Raw genomic sequence first — 17,559 nt, 5'->3', positions numbered from 1 at the left:
TCCCAATACCTGTGGCATTCACTTTGCTTCATCTCATCATGGCTGTATTCTACCTTCTTACACCATCACAGGAAGAAGGGTGAATGCAGTACTAGATATTTAGAGAGCTAGAGAGACCACATTCACATAACTTTTATTACAGTGTATTGTTATAATTGTTCTATTTTATTACTATTGTGAATCTCTTATTGTGCCTAATTTATAAACCAAACTTGATCATAGGTAAGTACACAAAGGAACAAATATAATATATATAGGGCTCAGCACTATCCACAGTTTCAGGCATCCACTGGAGTCTTAGAATGCATCCCCTCAGATAAAGGGGGACTTCTGTGCAAAGTTTAATGGATCATTATAATAAACATCCATGTAAGCAGACACAGATATAACATTGTCCACATTTCAAAAGCCCCCTATCCCATGTTTCTCTCCCTTGTTCCAATGCCCGGTTCTTGCTGGTAAGCACTATCCCAGATTTATTGGTAATTTATGTTTTTCTATTTTTTTCCCAGTTTTACCACTTCAGTATATACCTAAGTATACTTCAAATAATGCTGTTAAATTTTGCTTGTTTTTGAACTTCATATAAATACAATTATGCTATGTGGATTCTTTTATTTCATGTTTCTTTCACTCAATATTATATTTTTAGCATTCATCCATGTTGTTGAATGGATCTCATTTGTTGTCAACCCTGTATACTATTCCATTGAATGATTATATCACAATTCATTTATTTTTTCTGCTATTAGTGAACATGTGGATTGTTTCTTGTTTGGTTATGTGTTTTTTTTTTTAAGTTTTGTGAACCTCTATTTTTAAAAAATATTTTTATGTATTTTTTATTGTTTTTAAGTATTCTCTACATCTAATATGGGGCTTGAACTCACAATCCAGAGATCAAGGGTCGGATGCTCTACGAACTGAGCCATCCAGGTGCCCCTCCTGTTTGGGTTATTACAAAATGCCCCAATAAACATTCTTGCATGTGTGTCCTTGTGCACATGTACCTGAATTTCTCTTGGCTCTACCTCTAAGAAGAACTTCTGAGTCATAGAGTATGCATATCTTTGACTTCATTAGTTAATACTAAACTTTCCCAGAGGTTATACCAATTTACACTCCTGTAAGTTACTCCATTTCATTAGAAATGAGACAAACTGTATCATTAATATTAATAATACATCTTCACTTATTTTCCAAAGCAGTATCTTCCTGAGCCAGGTGCTTCCTTAGGGTAAATTCTAACATGCCAGCTCTCCTAGCTTCAGGCCGACTGAGTTCTATCTCAGAATGATGTGTTACCATTAAGTGGATCATTGTTTCTCTTATGCGTTACAAGTTAGGTTCTTCCTTGGTTAAGACTTGGAAGTAACAAACTCTCTTGCATTATAGGTGATACATATAATTGTTACATCTCAGGGTAGATCACCCCTGCACATGGTTGATTTTTTGCTATCAGTATAGTACTGCATTTGGGCGGCTAAGTGGAAGGTTAAGAGCATGAAATATGGAGCTGGACTGTCTGGGTTTGAATCCTCACTCTGTACTTTCTAGCTGTATGATCCTGATCAAATTATTTCACCTCTCTGTCCTCAGTTTTCTCATCTAGAAGATGAGAATGAGTACCTACCTCATATAGGGTGATGGTGGGGGATTAAATGAAGTAATGAGTGGAAAGTACTTAAAAAAGTGCCTGGCATTCAATTGCTTTATTATAGATCTGTTATAGTTTTGGGGGCAGTAGAGGTCAGTGGTTACGAACATGGGCTGAAGTCAGAGGAAATTCAGGTCTTGGCTCTACTCTCTCTGGACTGTGAATCATTGAGTGAGTCATATAATCTTCCTATACCTCAGTTCCTCACCTGTATAAACTGAGCTAGGAATCATTACCTTGTACAGGTGCCATGAGGATTGGAATGGCAAGTGCAAAGTGCCAAGTGCTGGGTGTGGGAGCAGTACATGCTAGTTGCTGTCATTTTAGCAGATGGCAGCTACTGTTCATGCCCTCGGATGCTGGGGGTGAACAGCTGCTGGGCCCTGACATCCATAAGTCCTATGCACTGTCCAGTGGGCAGATGAAGAGAGTGGAGAGACCACAAAAGTTATTCCCATTTATGTGTAGGTCCTGGGTGGTGTACACTTAGCTAAATGAGACCCAGTCCACTTGGGCTCAGATATGGGGGCATCCCAGCACACCAGTAACTACAGAATACAATAGTGTGCCTGGAGCAAGGCATTTTGAGGGTCCTAAGGAGGAAATATCTAGTTGAGTAGTGTTTTTAGAAGAGGTTTTTAAGATAAGTCTCAAGAAACATCCATGTAAATGGGAGAAGTTGGAGAAAATACTGGTCATGAAGAGCTCTGAATCCCAGGCCAAGGTATTTTTCCTCAATTCAGTAAGAAATGGGATATTTTATATTGCCAGGTGGCCGTGAGATGAGAGCAGGAGTCTGAAAAATGTTCAGGTGCACTGGGCCAACAAACTGTGGTTTAGCAACCCTACTGTCTGGCTTGCACTGCCATCAGACTCTGGTGCTTTTAGAAGATGATATTTGGAGAGGGATATGCCTCGTTCAGTTTTAATGCCAAATTAATTATGTTTTTCTAACATATTTTCCAAAAACCAATGCGAAGGTGGCTAGTTAACCTCATTGTATCACCTTATTATTGCATGCAAACTACAGATAAAATGCATTAGTATCTACCTGTGGTGGTGGATACCTACATGCATGAGAAAATTGTATAGAAATACAGGTACACACAAATGAGTACAATTAAGACTGGGGAAATGTCAATAAGATGGGTGGACTGCATCAATGTCAATATCCCGATTGTGCTATATTATAGTTTTGGAGGACTTTACCATTGGGAAGAACTGGGCAAAGTGAACAAAAGACTTCTTTGTACTATTATTTTTTACATGTGCATCTTCAATTATCACAAAAATTCCAATTAAAAAACATTAGTAAAAGTTATGTTTTGTACAAAATGTGCCATAGGAAGTCACATTCTGCTACCCTCAATTATCCATAGTTAGGGGGTTTAGGGACACATAAAATAGGAGCCATTATTTATCTTGGGGCTCCAATTGGAAAGGAGAGCAAAGTGCCTAGAAGGAAAGAGGTCAACAGTACAGGAATTCCTTTGCTACTTTTGATCTCCGTGAAACTGCACATGACAGTTACCGTACACTTTTGACAAGTTCTGCCACAGAGGGCTGACTTTACCCTGCTGTATTCTGATTTACCTAATGAGTCTACTATGTCACTTTTGCGCCTTCAAAGGTGGCGTTAAAGTTATTCTTTTATAATGGAAGAGAAGTTTATCCACACACACAAAAGGAGTGGTCTGAAGTTGCCGGATGTAGCATTTTAAAATTCGGGGAGTTTTTACCTAACCCATTACTTTCGAAAAGTACAAACCACACGGATGAGTGAACTTAATTTCTAGAGCAAGTTGGAGAAGACCGTGCTAGCAGGGCAGGATTATTATGAACTCTGTAATTATGCTTTCTCTGCTATGTTAAAGGTTTCCCTTCCCAACAAAAGGGCCGACTTCGACTTGAATGAGCGCCGCGAACTTTTATAAAGTGGAAGAGGGGAAGAAATGGCAGGCTGGGAATCGGCCCCGGGAAGGCTTCCACGGCGCTGGAGAACCACCACTTGAATTTCCAGAAAAAAAACTTCTCTTCCCCGAACTTGCCGACTTCCGCGAGTCCGGGAGCGCTCTAAGCGGTCGGCCGAGCTTCCGCATCCCGGATGAGGGAAACTGAGGCAGGGAGGGCGCGGGGCGCGCCGCTCTGGCCTCGGCGCCTGCCCCGGAGGAGGGAACCCAGGCTTCCAGAGTTCTCCGCGCGGACGCAAGCACCTCGGAGCCGCCCGCCGCCCCGCCCTACTCGGGACAAAGCCCGAGCCCGCGCCGGGAGGCGGGGGGGGGGGTTGGGGGGGGTAGGGCGGCTCCCGCGCGCGCCCCGCTCCCCCGTGGGCGCTAGACTCCGCCCCGCCGCCCCTGCGGGGGGAGCCCGCGCCCCAACGGCGAGTCGGCCGAGCCGGGCCCGCCCCGAATCCCCATGACGTCACCGGCGGCAGCAGGCCCCGCCCCCGGCCCCGGGCGGCAGGCCGCATGACGTCACCGAGGCCCCACCCCTCCGGAGCGAGTTCGGTCCTGGCGTTCATTTCATTCCTGTCCTCATTCCGAACATTCTTAGCATCGCTCGCGCCGCGCCGCGCCGCCCGAGCCGAGCCGAGCCTCTGCAGCCGCCGCCGCGGCCCCGCCGCCCGCCGCGGGCGCCCACCAAGCACTTTGCAGACTCGCTTCCACCCTGCGGGCCAGTCCGCGCGGCGGGGCCCGGGCCCGGGGCGGCCGCGTCCGGGGACAGGCCATGCAGTGAAGCCCCCCCACCCCGTCCGCCTTTTCCCGGAGCCGCGGGCAGCAGCCCAGTGCGCCCAGCCGGCCCCGGGGCAGGAGCGGTGCTAGGCAGGGGTGGGGTGGCCCGGCCCGGGGACCGGGAGCCGGGGAGGGAGCCGGGCACCGAGCTGCGGGCGGGGGAAGCGGCGCCGAAGTTTGCCTCGGACTCGCCGGGCGCTGCGGCGGCTCCCTTCGCCGAGGTAAGTTGGCGCGCGGGGCTGATGCTGGGTGCGGGCGGCGCACGGGGCGCCGGGGGCTGGGGGCCGGCGGCGCGTTCGGCTCGGGCCGCTCTTTCTCTGCGGGCTCCGCTTTGTGTGCGGCGGGCGGGCACGCGGAGGGCCGGGGCCGGGGCCCCCGCGCCCCTTCAAGGTGAGCGGCCAGGCGCCGCCGCGCGAGTTGCCGGGACGCCAAGTTGGGCCGCGCGCTGAGGAGCCCGCGCGGCAACAGGCGGCCCCCGGCGGCGGCCCTGGAGGCGCCCGGCCGGCCGCGCCGCGCCCCCCGCGCCCCCCTCGCCTGCCCGCCCGCCCGCACGCGCGCACACGCACACACCCTCACACCCTCGGGCAGTTTTTACGGTTTGCTCGGGGAAGTCAGAAGTTCGGAGCGGGCGCGGGCGGGGAGAGCCGCCGGCGCCGCCTCGGTGCCCGGAGCCGGCCGCCCCCCCCCCGCCCCTACCGGCCCCCCCACTCCAGGCGCCGGGGCCCCCCGAGGCCGGCCCGGGGTCCGCGCCGACTCGTGCTACCCGCGGGGGTCCGCTCCTTCTCAAAGATGAAAGAAGGCACGGTCGCCTTTGCCGCTTCTCCAGGACTGTTGCTGCCGCCGCCGCCGCCGCTTCATTGCACATTCAAGTGGAAAATTTTCAGGAGTCAGCAGAAACATTGTGTCCAAAAAAGACTGAGTCGCGGTTACCACCAAACCCTGGAGGAGACTCTCCCTGGAAAACTTCCCTTCGGTAGGAAATACTGGGGGATTTGTTTGTTTATTGGAAGAGAAATGATCCCCAGGAGAGGAGAAAATCAGGGTGTACTTCTAGTCTTTGTTCATAGCAGCAACACTGTTTTCAAAAGTCCAGAGGCCCGCTTTCAAGAAAGTTCAACTTCCATGAGTTTCTTTTTTCTAAAATGCATTTGTGTGTGTGTATATATATATATATATATTTTTTTTTTAACTGAAGCAACATTTTAAATGAGTTGAAAACAATGGAGGGCTCACACTTCCCTTATTCTCCTCCCACGAAAATAAATAAAATCCAGATCATAATTTTCTTTGCTTTTTAATTGTCTTTCTTTTTAAAGATTTATTTAAAGTTGAATGGTGTCACTGTATAAAAATATTTATGAAACAATGAAATAGCAGCCACCAGCATTTCTCAGGAGGCTTGTTAACTTCTTAGAAGCAAGTGGCTGCCTGTGATTTGCAGAAATGAAAATTGACCTCAGTAAGCACTGGAAACTTAGAGACAGATGATGTTCCAGGAGCGGGTAATGTAAAAAGGCCTGTTTTTTTAAAACAGTGCCTTGGAGGGAGCCCAGGTCCTGGGACAGAAAGGTCTGCAAAACCTATCACATTTCAAAATGGTTAAGAAAATTTAAAATGCTACAGATACTGCAAAGGAGCAGAACACTTAACAGTTCAGGGCAACCACATGTTTCTTCCTCCCCACCCTTCTCCTTGAGTGTTATGTGGAAGTTTTAGTGGTCTCATCGCTTGTGGTGTGCTGGGTGCATGCAGGTGGTTACCTGAGTAGACGGATCCCTTAGGAGCATGTGATCTGACTGCATTGTCAGAACAGGCAGTGGGCTCCTTTCTCTGCAGTGTGCAGTGGCTTTTGCTGGTGTGTCATGCGCGGGGTTTCTCTGCCAGGGTTCTCTGAGGCAGTGGTTGGGGAACATATCTCAGGCTGTGCCCAGTGCTTCGTCCTTTCACTATTGGGCTTGTGCCCTTTTGTAAATAGAAGGATCTTTGGGGTCAGACTTAGATCCAACTTTGATTAAGAATCTTTCCTCTTCAGAAGGAAATAGTAGAACTAATTACAAAGTGACTCAGGAAAGACAAATGGATTAGTTGAACCTTTGTCAACAGCGAGGTTTTGAATCGTTGATTATTTTTGGGGGGGAAGGCTTATTTTTCTAATCTCACTATTTCCATAAATGGTCACAGATATTTTTGTTTAGTATTTCTTTGTATGTGCAACTCCGTGTTGAGCTCTCAGGTTTCAGATTTTAAACAAGAGTTTGTAATTCTTTTATTTGTTGTTGGTATAAAAAAATGAACTGATAAGCTGTATTCATTACTGGTTCTTGCCGATGGTATAAAAGTGCCAATGTAGACCATTTTATTTTTACTTTAATGATAAGTATTATTTGGCCTGCAGTTTTAGGGGAATATTAGAGTAATCTTTCTTTTCTTTTTTTTAATTACAATTTTGAAACAAAACCCATGTGACACTTTGCTTTGACAGTATGATTTGAAAAAATATAGGAAAGAATCTTTGTACAGATTCCTCCTCTCTGTGATCTTTCATAAAGTAACAAATAGAACTCCATCCAGAGAACATGCTTGAGAGACTGTTGGAGTTTTTTGTGTTTTTTTTTTCCTTTTCCCAAAACATAAACCAAGACTCACCACGACATATACTTAATTTAAAGAGGGAGGGCAACTTAGTTTAGTTTGAGCTGGATTGAAACAAATTTCTCACGGAGAGGCGGAGAGGCGCTTCCTTGCATTGTGGTACAACTTGTGCCTAGGCCCCAGCAGCAAACTAATTATATGTAAGGGCAGGTTTTGGGCGGGGTGAAGCGGGGTGGGGGGGCACTCTGGGGGAAGTCAGCTTCTTCCCTTCCCCTTTTCCTCTACCTCTCTGTTACTTTATACAGCAAGACTTATGTATTCATACACTCACTTTGGGGACTAATGTCCCCTTTTATTAAGAACAAGGACAGGCAAGTCATAAGGAAAAGGGTGTTGGGGTTTTTTGCTGCTTGGGCTTCAGTCATTTAGAAACAATTTTGAATTCTGACGCTGCACATCAGCAAGTATAGGAGGGCATTTCTCAGTGGGAAAATTTGAGAAGAATACAGTTGTAGTGTATCATCCGTTTCTAGATCATATTTGTTATATCTTCAGTAGAAGAGTATGTAACAGGAACAGTTGGAGAATGTAGATCTCAAATGTTAGGCCTTTGAAGAAGTGAGCTGTGCCATAACAATATTTTTAAGGTTCCTTGTTTTAGAAACGGATCGATCTGTCATACATGGTGGTCAAACCAGAGACTGTGCATCTGTGGGATTAACTTTTTTCCCTAATCTCCTGTACTATTACGTGTTAATTGTGAGCATAATTATACTGCCTGCAAATGATAATCGTGGTGTTTTATCACTCAAAAGGTTGGTGCAAATAACTGCGTGTAGGAGCCAGCGTCTGCAAAATGACTGTGTTCACATGCAGACAGTAGGTAGATAACACTTTTAAGCTTGTATTTTAGGCACGTTGTCTTGTTTCCAATAAAGAGATTGCGAAAGAATAAAAATGCTGCCGAGTGAAAGCTCTGCCTAGGGGTTGGATCCATTTAGTGATAAAACTTTTTAGGTCTGTTTTTTCCAAAGACTGAGGACTACTGGCCAGAGCAAGTGTCCAGCTTTCTCTGCAGCACTGCGAAGAAATCAGAGCCCACCTTTCTGTCGATCAAGGGGTGCACTGCAGCTTCCTCTTTAGAGTTCAGAAACTGGAACTGCAGCAAGTGCTAGAGTCCTACTTCTGAACTCGGCAAAAAAAGTATATTGTAAGCTTCCTGCCCTTTGACAAACTTGGGCTCTGCTGCTGGGCTATTGGGGACTGACTGATGGCTGGAATAATCTTTTATAGCTGCCTGGTGCTTTTTCTTATTTTATCTGTAGACGCCACAGATTATGCTGTGGTAAATTAAATTAGATCCCAGATCATGTTTGAACAATATCAGTGATATACTTTATTCTTTCACATTCACAAAGGTGATAAAATCAAGTAATTCAGGTCCATGTTAAGCTCTTAATGTTTCCGGGTTGGGCTTTTTGACAAATACCGGCTTAGACCCCCTGGTCTTGCAATGACTGCATACTTCTGAGATTGGGAAGTTTGGGCCTTCCCTCTTCTGGGATAGTTTGTGGAATGCTAGAATATTTGGATCTAAATATCTGGAGTATTTTTGTGTGTGTTTTTATTTTGTTTCAAACCTGTGAGTTATAGATTCTCATCATCAGCTTCTTTGACCCTATCCCATATCGGAACTTACGAGTTGAAATTCAGCCATCTCTTCAGAGAGCTTCAGCTTTCCTTTGTGGTGCCGAATAAGAGAATTTTGAAATATGTATTTTTATTTTAGTGAAAGCAAATGGGATGCCCTGAAGGGTGGGTTTTGAAGATGGTATTTCTTACAGGGTGGGTCCCACTCAGCTCTTAAGTTCTGTCCACTGGCTTTTTGCATGGTTGGGAAGATTCTCAGAAAATAGTTTCCATAGTCTGGGAGTCCTAGCTTACTGTGAAACCACTGGTCTCTCTTCTGATTGGAAAGGGGAGGGGGATCTTAGAGGCTGTCTTTTCTACTTTTGTGGCAAGCTAAGGGAAGTCTCCATCTTGGCTGTATCCTGTCTCCACCCCCTCCCACGCCCCCATATTTACTATCCCCATCAGTATTTACTATCCTGATGTAATTTTCTGCTCTTTTTGACATTAGTTTTTAAGGCTTTGTCGTAGGATTTCATTAGCAGTTTTAGTTTGAGGAACAGGGCCCAGCATTGGAAAATGGGTTTAAAAGAAAAAAGCAGCTTATTAATGAACAAGTTAAGCACCACCATCATCTCCAGTGGGGAATTCTGGTTGCTTTTAGGCATTTGACAGATTTAGATATATGTGTACAGTGACTGAAACACTATTGACTGGGAATATACAACAATGACGAGTGCTGTTGTTTTTACTGATACATAAACTGAAAAACTGCTGCTAATGGTGGGAAATGTTAATTATGTGAGAACATATTGAACTTATATTCTCTGGCATGAACTTTTAAAAAAAATGCATGAACTGCGCAGCTTTTTTATAGGCACAGCTTTCTAATTATCATAATTCAGTTCAGCTCCACTCTTGGATGGAGTTCAAGTGCAATCTCAATTTAACTTGAAAGGAGTTTTTTTTTTTTTAACTGAGAATGTTTAAGAAAATTTGAAAAGTTCATCCAAGAATGTTGTCTGCTAAGGTGTTGGTAATTGGGGGAGGGGTGTGTGTGAAATGAGTGCCTTTTTTAATAGTTAACTAGATCTGATTGTTAGATTGTCCTTTTTTTTTGTTTTTTTGCTTTGCACTGTATCCAAACCTGCATCTTGTACATTTTTGCACAACCAGATGCTCTGTGTTGCTGAGTTCTTTTTGAAAACCAGTGTCTTTTCCCTAATAGACTGTAAACTAAATAAATGAGTATTTTATTGCCATTAATGATATAATCTCTGTAAAGATAGGAACCTCTTTAGAGGGTAGCAGAAATCTCAGGAATTCATTCAACGAAACCCACCATTAATCTTGGTTACCAACCAAGCCTTTAGAAGGTAGAGCTCCTCATTTGTTTGTCTTTACGTCTTGACTTGATGGCGTTCTGTGACAGGGGTCGTCTTTGGCAGCATTCATTCACTGTCTTCTGTCCTTTAAATTTTCTATGACCTCCGTGCCTTGTCCAAGAAAAAAAAAGTTAATGAAGCCCAGGCGCCACATCCTCTGCGGAATGGATTTTAATTGGAAGAAAGAACAACTTCAGCTGGACCTCCCGACTTTGTCCAGTCTGACTTCTGCTGAAAGGCAAAGGGAGCCCGCAGAAACCAAATGACTTCATTTGCCCTGGCACTTAAGAGCCGAATTCACTTCCATGGTGGTGAAATAAAAGGAGCCAAGTGTTTTAAATAGCCACTCCCCGAGGCCCGCCCGCCCGAGTGTTTGGAGAAAAGCGCATTGTCTGCTTGCAGCTCTCGCTGGGAGCCGGCCTGACTCGCCCTCCCCCACCAGGCAGCTCCATTGGCGGAGGTGACATCTGGTTTTCTCTGTTCACCTGCTGTATACCTGCGCGCGCACACCCACACATCGTGTGCATGCGTTGTGTCCTGTAGGTAACGCACATTTTTGACGTTGAAGGTGTGTTGTGTTTTAACTCCCTCCTGGGATGGGGGAGGCACAAGGCTAATAGCACAAAATAAAATGTAAACACAGCAGCCACCCCACATGCCGCTGCTGCTGGGTTTCTGTCCGATGGTGCTCTCTGGGTAGGCGTGCCTATTGTTGTGGCCGCAACAGGCGGCAGAAGTTGGGGCACCATATGGCGGATGTGGGCCTCAGATAAGCTGTCTGGTAATTTAGCTTATCAATAGCATTTTGATATGCTTCATTTTCAGATCACCCATCACTGTGGCTGGGGATGTCCTGGGGGCTAACTGATTGCAAACCATTGAAACCATTGTGAGCGATGCTTCCTTTGGTGGAATCCCTTTCAACCCTTTCTCCCTTGGCTGTCTTTTCATCTCAAAGCCTTTGGGAGACCGTGGTGGTTAGAGTTAGAAAGAGCCCCATCAGCTGAGGGGACGGCAGCCCTGTCCTGAAATCTGGAACACTCGAAGACATCATCAGGTATTTTCATGGAGAGCGAAACAGAAAACAAGCTACCTAATAGCACTTTTTATATAGGCAGAGCTGAGAAATTCCCGTAATTCAAAATCTGCCTTTGTTTTAAACACTGGAGAGCTAAGGCCGATATTGTTCTTTTCTTGTTTTGATAAAAGGTTTCTAGTTTTGTTCTTTCAAAATAACCTCCCTAATTTCTTTTCACCTTTGAGTTTTACCTTAATCATAAAATGTAAAATTAATTGATTGATGTCTATGTAACTGGAAACCGGGAGAAGAGGCCTGTGATTTGGAGGCAGGAAGCAGCTTTCTTTATGACTAGGAATTTGTTAAAGAGGGAAATACTTCCAGAACACTTCTACTCAGGTGTCTAGTGAAGCTGAATGAAAATTACGCTTCCAGTGGGGAACCGACAGAGGGACTCTTGCCCGAGTTGCTGGAACCGACTCAGGGATTCTGCACACAGTAGGTGGCTCTGTGGAAATTTGATGGTGTGCGTCACCATGTGCTTATCAGCCATGTGAATCACACTCAGCAAATCCTTGTGTCCCCGATACGTGCCAGGCACTGGGGGAAGAAGCCAGGATCAGACCGGCTGCCCCTTTCCCAGCCCACCCTCCCTGGATGTTCTCGCTCACCTTTCTAGGCCCCTCATCTTTTCCCACATTTTGACTTCTGGGTTTGTAATGCATTGTACGCAGATCCTTTTGCGTGGCTAATTTCAGGATGATTCTGACTCAGATCCAGGTCAGCTACTTTCCGCGCCTGCCCCAGGGAGCCTCTGCCGTGCCAGTGTTCTTCCCTGAGCATGTGCCCCGCGGCTTCCACAGATCTTTCAACAGCCTGGACATTACCCCTGCAGATTTAGGAGGGCTGGGCTGGGTGCAAAGTTTCAGTATTTTTAAGAGGTCCGCAGTGGTGTCCGCCTCTGGTTGGGAACCCTAGCTCTAGATGTTCTACTTCTTCAGATCCAGTCAGTCTAAATTTGGCCATCCCTCCTAATTCTGAATGGTATTTTTCTCTCCCTGTATTTGTGAACAAATACTGAATCTTTATGGAATTCACTAAGATGGACTTGGTTGGTTTTAAAAATACAGCCGTATAAAGATAAGGCTGCACCTTTCTATGCAGGAAAAGCAATAAAATGAACAAAACCATCTTCCTCCTGTTAAGGCAATCATCTGCTACCCCTTGGGAGTGTAGCAGTTGATTCCAGATGTGATTATAGAGGTGAGGTGTGTGTCAGACTTGCCGGCAAGGGTTTTAAGGGACTAATTCTTGTCTGGCTGCTTGCAGAGGTGGTTTTACTTTCTGGGTAGTGAGGCTGCTCACAGAGCTCCTCGAGTGGTATCCCTTGATGGAGCAGAGCAGGGGGGATGGGGAGGCTGATCCTGATAGCGTCCAAGGGATGAGCCTGCTGCTGCTAAACCACACTTGGCTTTTCATTCCTTTCTTTCTTCTTCCACCTTGGGCACTTTGAAATCCAGATGCTCCCAGTTTTGTGTAGAATTGCCACTTGCCTCTGGATGTTTTAACGTTTACAGGTACTACCGGGTGCCAGGGATTTGGTGATCAGCCAAAGGTGGTCAAAGAATGGTGATCAGTGAACACCCCTGCAAAGTTTGTAGTTTGGCGAGGGAAACAGGCCTGTAAAGAGATCATCACCATATAGTGGGGAAGCTGTATGTTTCATCTTTCGTGGGTTCCAAGATGCAGCTTTTCATATATTTGAAGTTGGGATGTGTTCTGCAGTTGTGGCTGGCCAGGCAGTGGTCATGGTCTGCCATGAGGTTGCACACACTCATCAAAGCCTGTGGAAGAGATGCAGGGAGAGGAAGGGAATCCTGGAGCCCGCTCTGGGGCATTCCTAAGGATGCTCTTGACGCCACCGGTGCTCTTGGCACGAGGGTGATAGTATGTGGAAAAGCATGGATGTTGATCTCTCTCTGAGAAGTTGTTTTAGGTATATCGTACCCAATTTATTTTGCTTATTATTTTCCTCATTATGTGCAAGATTGACGTATGCTAAAAAAAGTTACAATGTGTATGAAATTTGATTTTTGAGAGATGAGGCAGCATTCTCCATGTTTTTTTTCACAGCAATATTTTTTAGAAATAAAATCATGTTGCATTTTACAACCATTGGCGTGTTAGAGTTGATGAAATGTTGAAGAACCATGTTTGCATCTCTATCCATAAGGATCTGTGAGATTTTATATTATTGACAGGGGTTGTTTTGAGGGAGTGGTTTGGGAAGGGGCTTTTATTTTTTAAGCAGGTGTAGTTTCTAGGAGCATGAATTCCCTTGTGTAACAAGGGAATAAAGGGAAAATAACTCTGTTGTCTAAGTGCTCTTGATAATAGCCTAGCAGCTGTGTTGCTCAGTGGTAGGGACTGAGGAAAACTTTTAGAGAAAGTGATGTTGGAGTTGGGTCTTGAAGGGAAAGGGTTTATTTTTTATTTATTTTTTTGCCAGATGCCATTTTGGAAGTAGTGTGGAACTAAGTCATTAAGAAACAAATGACCCCCTTCAAATACTCTCCAGAGTAGTGACCTCAACCCTCAAACAGCGATAGAAAAGGTTTATTGCTGCTGGTCATGAGCTCCTCCAGATCTGAACCTATAGATCTGAAACTCAGCTATGAGCAATTAATTGAAAAAAGCAGAGGGAACTGGTTGACAAGGGGAGTGGAAAGTTTCCTGATTCTGGTTTGGAAAAAGGCAGGATAATTAGTTTAAAAAACCCAGGTTTGGAGTAGGGCACACCTTGGTTGGACTTTTGGCTCAGCCACTTTCTGGTTCTGTGGCCTTGGACAAATTGCCATCTGAGCCTTGGTATCCTCATCTCTGAATTTCAGTAGAATGCCTCCTGTATGCCTGACATGTAATACATGCTCAGGAAATAGCAATTTCTTTTCTTTTTTTTTTTTTAGGATTTGTTTATTTGTCTCAGAGAGAGAGAACAGGTGGGGAGGAGGGGGAGAGGGAGAAGCAGGCTCCCCGCTGAGCAGGGAGCCCCATGCTGGGCATGATCCCCGGGTTTGGGATCATGACCTGAGCCAAAGGCAGATGCTTAACCGAGTGAGCCACCCAGGCGCCCCAGTAAATAGCAATTTCAGATGTTATCTTGAATGCTAGGTCTTCACGGATTTCCTGCCAGGTCAGCCTGGACAGTGACTCTTGAGGGGCATCCCAAGCTGACGCAGTTACTTAGAAGAGCTGGGCTTCAGGTCTCAGACAAATGGATTCAAATCCACGAGTGGCTGAGGTATCCCATGAAGTCCGAGACCATTAATTGCTTTGAACCATACTTCTTCTATTAATAAGTGATGGAGGAAACCTATCAGTAAATATGTGAGGTTATTCCTTGCCAAGTGGTAGTATGAATTAAATGGAAGTGCTTGCACCTTTGTCCACCCGAAAGGAAACCTCTTTCTTAGATTCCTTTTTTTTTTTTTTTAAGATTTTATTTATTTGAGAGAGAGATAGTGAGGACATGCTGGGGGGAGAGGCAGAGGGGGAAGCAGACTCCTCACTGAGCAGGAAGCCTGATGTGGCGCTTGATCCCAGGACCCCTGAGATCCTGACCTGAGCCAAAGGCAGACACTTAACCGATAGCCACTCAGGCGCCCCTCTTGCTTAGATTCTTGCTTGGAAGCCACACTCCTAACTTTGAGATAGTATGGAACTCATCTTTTCATAGAGAAACTATGCTTGGGGCCCTGCATCTGCCGGGGAGACCATTGAGGAATCGTCCCTGGAGTTTTGAAGTTAGGTCAAGCTTCAGGTGTGAGGGAATAAGAGACAGAGAGGTACCTCTCCCCTACTTTTGCTGCCCCATTGCACTTTTTTTTTTTTAATTATTTTTTAAAGTAGACTCCTTTCCCAGCATGGAGTCCAATGCAGGGCTTGAACTCAGAACCCTGAGATCAAGACCTGAGCTGAGATCAAGAGGTGGACGCCTAACTGAGCCACCCTGGTGCCTCTGCACTTTTTTTTTTTTAAACTTTGTTTAGTATTTTATTTTATTTATTTTTTAGAGTAGGCCCCACACTCAGTGTGGAACTTGAACTCAGGACCCTGTGATCAAGAGTGTATGCTATACTCACTGAGTCAGCTGGCACCCCGCCCCCCCAGTACACTTTTTAATGGCTATTTGGGAGCAGGCTGCTTAACTTCTCTGCTCTCAGTTTCCACATCCGGAAGATGGAGCTGATGCTACCTGCTCTGAAGGGTTGTGGGAAAGTTTAGTTAGATCAGAGTTAGCTCAGTAGGTAGAGCTGCAGGTGTGACCGCTGCTAGACCCCAGGCCATCCTCTTATCATAGTGCTCCAAGCTCTGAAATGAAATCTTTGCACTTTGTATTAGACTCCTTTCTGTGGACCTGAAATATATTTCAAATAATGATTCACACTTGTGTGAATGACAGCCCATCCATCCTTTTGCCAGTATGTTTGCATATTAAAGAGGATGTTGGTTAATCCAAGATGAGTGTCTCTTTGGGTTCAGACCCAGGTACTCCTTGGATAGATGAGCTGGATCTCTTCTGGAAGCTGGTGGGTTGTCACCTGGATTTTCAGAGTCTTCTGCCCAAAGCTGGTGAGCTACACTTGAGCAGGGTGTGTCATTTTCTCCACGCTTTTTGACTGGGGCCACTCCCAGGGACTGGTCTGAGCAGGTAAGATTGCTTTGTGTGAGCCTGGGCTGGGGACCACCTGCATTTTATGGACCCCTCTGTTGTCTCTTAACCAGGTTACCTGGAACGGTGTGAGTGAATCTGATTTCCTAGCCTTTAAATTAAGAATTAAAATGAAAGATTGCTAAGAGGGATGAGTGGACTTGGGAGGGATAGAGGCTTTTGGAGGCAGGCAGGCTGAGCATTGAGGAGTGGAGAGAGACATGTTTAAAGACAATTCACAACCTGTGACTCTGCTAAAAGCCACTAAATTCTATCATTTTAAAGGGTAGATTTTATGGTATGGTATATTTTATATCTCATAGAATCAATACGGCCCTGAACCAGTTATCACGCTGAACAACATTGGCATGACCCCCCGCCCCCCCCACCCCCGTGTGTACATTTGTTTTGCTGGTCAGATGATTAAGGTCGATATGCAGAGTGATGTCCTAATACAAGTTTACATTTCTGCTTGTATACTGGTTTTAGTGAGGAGCCTACAGGTATCCATTAGAAGTATCTAAGGTGGAAGACTTAGAGTGATTTCAATAATGCGGAATGACTTGCTCCTTAATGATAAATGCTGACTATGTTAACTGCCCATGTGGCTTACACTTAAGCCATCCAAGACCTCAGTAAATATCAACAAGGAAAGACTGGGGGATCAGGCGGTAGAGAGACCCAGAAGGCACCTGCGGCAGCAAGTCAAGTATCGGATCTGCTTTGTAAATTGACTTAAGATGGGGAAGAAAAGAACCCGGAGTCAGGTTAATTTATACCCCAAGTTTCAGCTTCTGCTCTGTCCAGTTTTTTCTTAATTGTAACGTGGGCTTGCTCCTGTGTCCTCCCAGATGCTCCCTGTCTTCCTCATAATAACTGTTTGTGGCAGTTTTTATCCACTGGTATTTTGTGAAGGGTTGTTCTCTTCCGTTCCCGGTGGCTGTATAGGTGCTTGTCTGGCGCAGTCCTGCTCCTTGTCTCTGAGCAGTAGCTGATAGCACCCCCTTTTCCTCTGCAAAGCTCCGGTTTGGACGGTAAACTATACAGTCATTCTACTATTAGGAAACTGTTGAGGAAACTGGATGACCTCCTTTAATTAGGCAGAATGGAGGGAAAATCTTTGGGCAGGAGGTCTTTGTGCCCAGGGCTTGCGCTCCTGACAGCGTTATTCTGGAAGGCATGTCCCAGGCTGTTTCTAAGAGCAGAGGTGCAATAGAGGAGCTTTTCCCTCTAAACCTGGGCTACTTTTAACCAAATTGCTTCAAACCCTGTGCTATTCTGCAGATCAGTTCATAATGTATTAAAAAAAAAGTGTCCATTCATAGGAATGATTCAGCATTGGTTCATTTCCTTTTAGACTAGCAAAGTTTAATTGGGAAGTTTTTCCCAGTGGAATTCTGAAAGGTTTGTATTGTGTGAAATTCGGGGATTTCAGATTATATTTTTAGGACTTGTGGTCTCAGTGCTCTTGACATTCTTAGGTTTCAGGCTTGCTTCTCTTTGTTCTTTCAGAGACTGGGATCATGTCCTATGACGTTCCTAAATCTATAAGGCAGGGAAAGTGGAATGGAATTTAAGGAATTTTAGTACTTCGCCTAAAACCAAAAGTAATTGTAACAACACTGCTCAGTTCCAGGTGGTTGTTTTGACACCATTGTTTAGTTATTTTATCATGTGCTTTAGGCAGTAACTGGGGCAGGTGTTCAGTGCACTGTGGTGTCGTTCAGGTCTGGCCTTTGCTGTTGAGCTTGGAGAACTGTTTCCTTGTTGGGGCCTTTCCTAGGGAGAAGGCAATTTTGAGGGTCCTCCACAGGCCAGGGTCCCAGGGTCTTGGT

The 17,559-nt window shown here is 45.4% G+C and overlaps 1 protein-coding gene across 10 annotated transcripts in view; it reads left to right on the top strand.

Moving 5' to 3' along the window:
• The first annotated feature begins 4,209 nt into the window (after positions 1-4,209).
• TEAD1 (TEA domain transcription factor 1) overlaps positions 4,210-17,559 on the top strand; it is a 255,127-nt gene continuing 241,777 nt past the window's right edge. For 4 of the 10 annotated variants that reach the window (XM_073882905.1, XM_073882898.1, XM_073882899.1 and 1 more), the window contains exon 1: positions 4,480-4,610. The gene's annotated coding sequence lies outside the window, so the exon portion shown is untranslated. Of the gene's footprint in view, positions 4,611-5,012; positions 5,363-17,559 lie in introns of those variants that run through there. The other 6 variants (XM_073882901.1, XM_073882902.1, XM_073882904.1 and 3 more) reach the window with 6 other exon arrangements.

This window comes from Callorhinus ursinus, unplaced genomic scaffold (assembly GCF_003265705.2).
Source record: "Callorhinus ursinus isolate GAN/ISIS: 27379988/994484 unplaced genomic scaffold, GSC_fseal_2.0 scaffold49, whole genome shotgun sequence".
Classification (NCBI taxonomy): domain Eukaryota; kingdom Metazoa; phylum Chordata; class Mammalia; order Carnivora; family Otariidae; genus Callorhinus; species Callorhinus ursinus.
The sequence above is the reverse complement of the archived record's forward strand: the minus strand, read 5'-3'. Positions and strand labels throughout refer to the sequence as shown.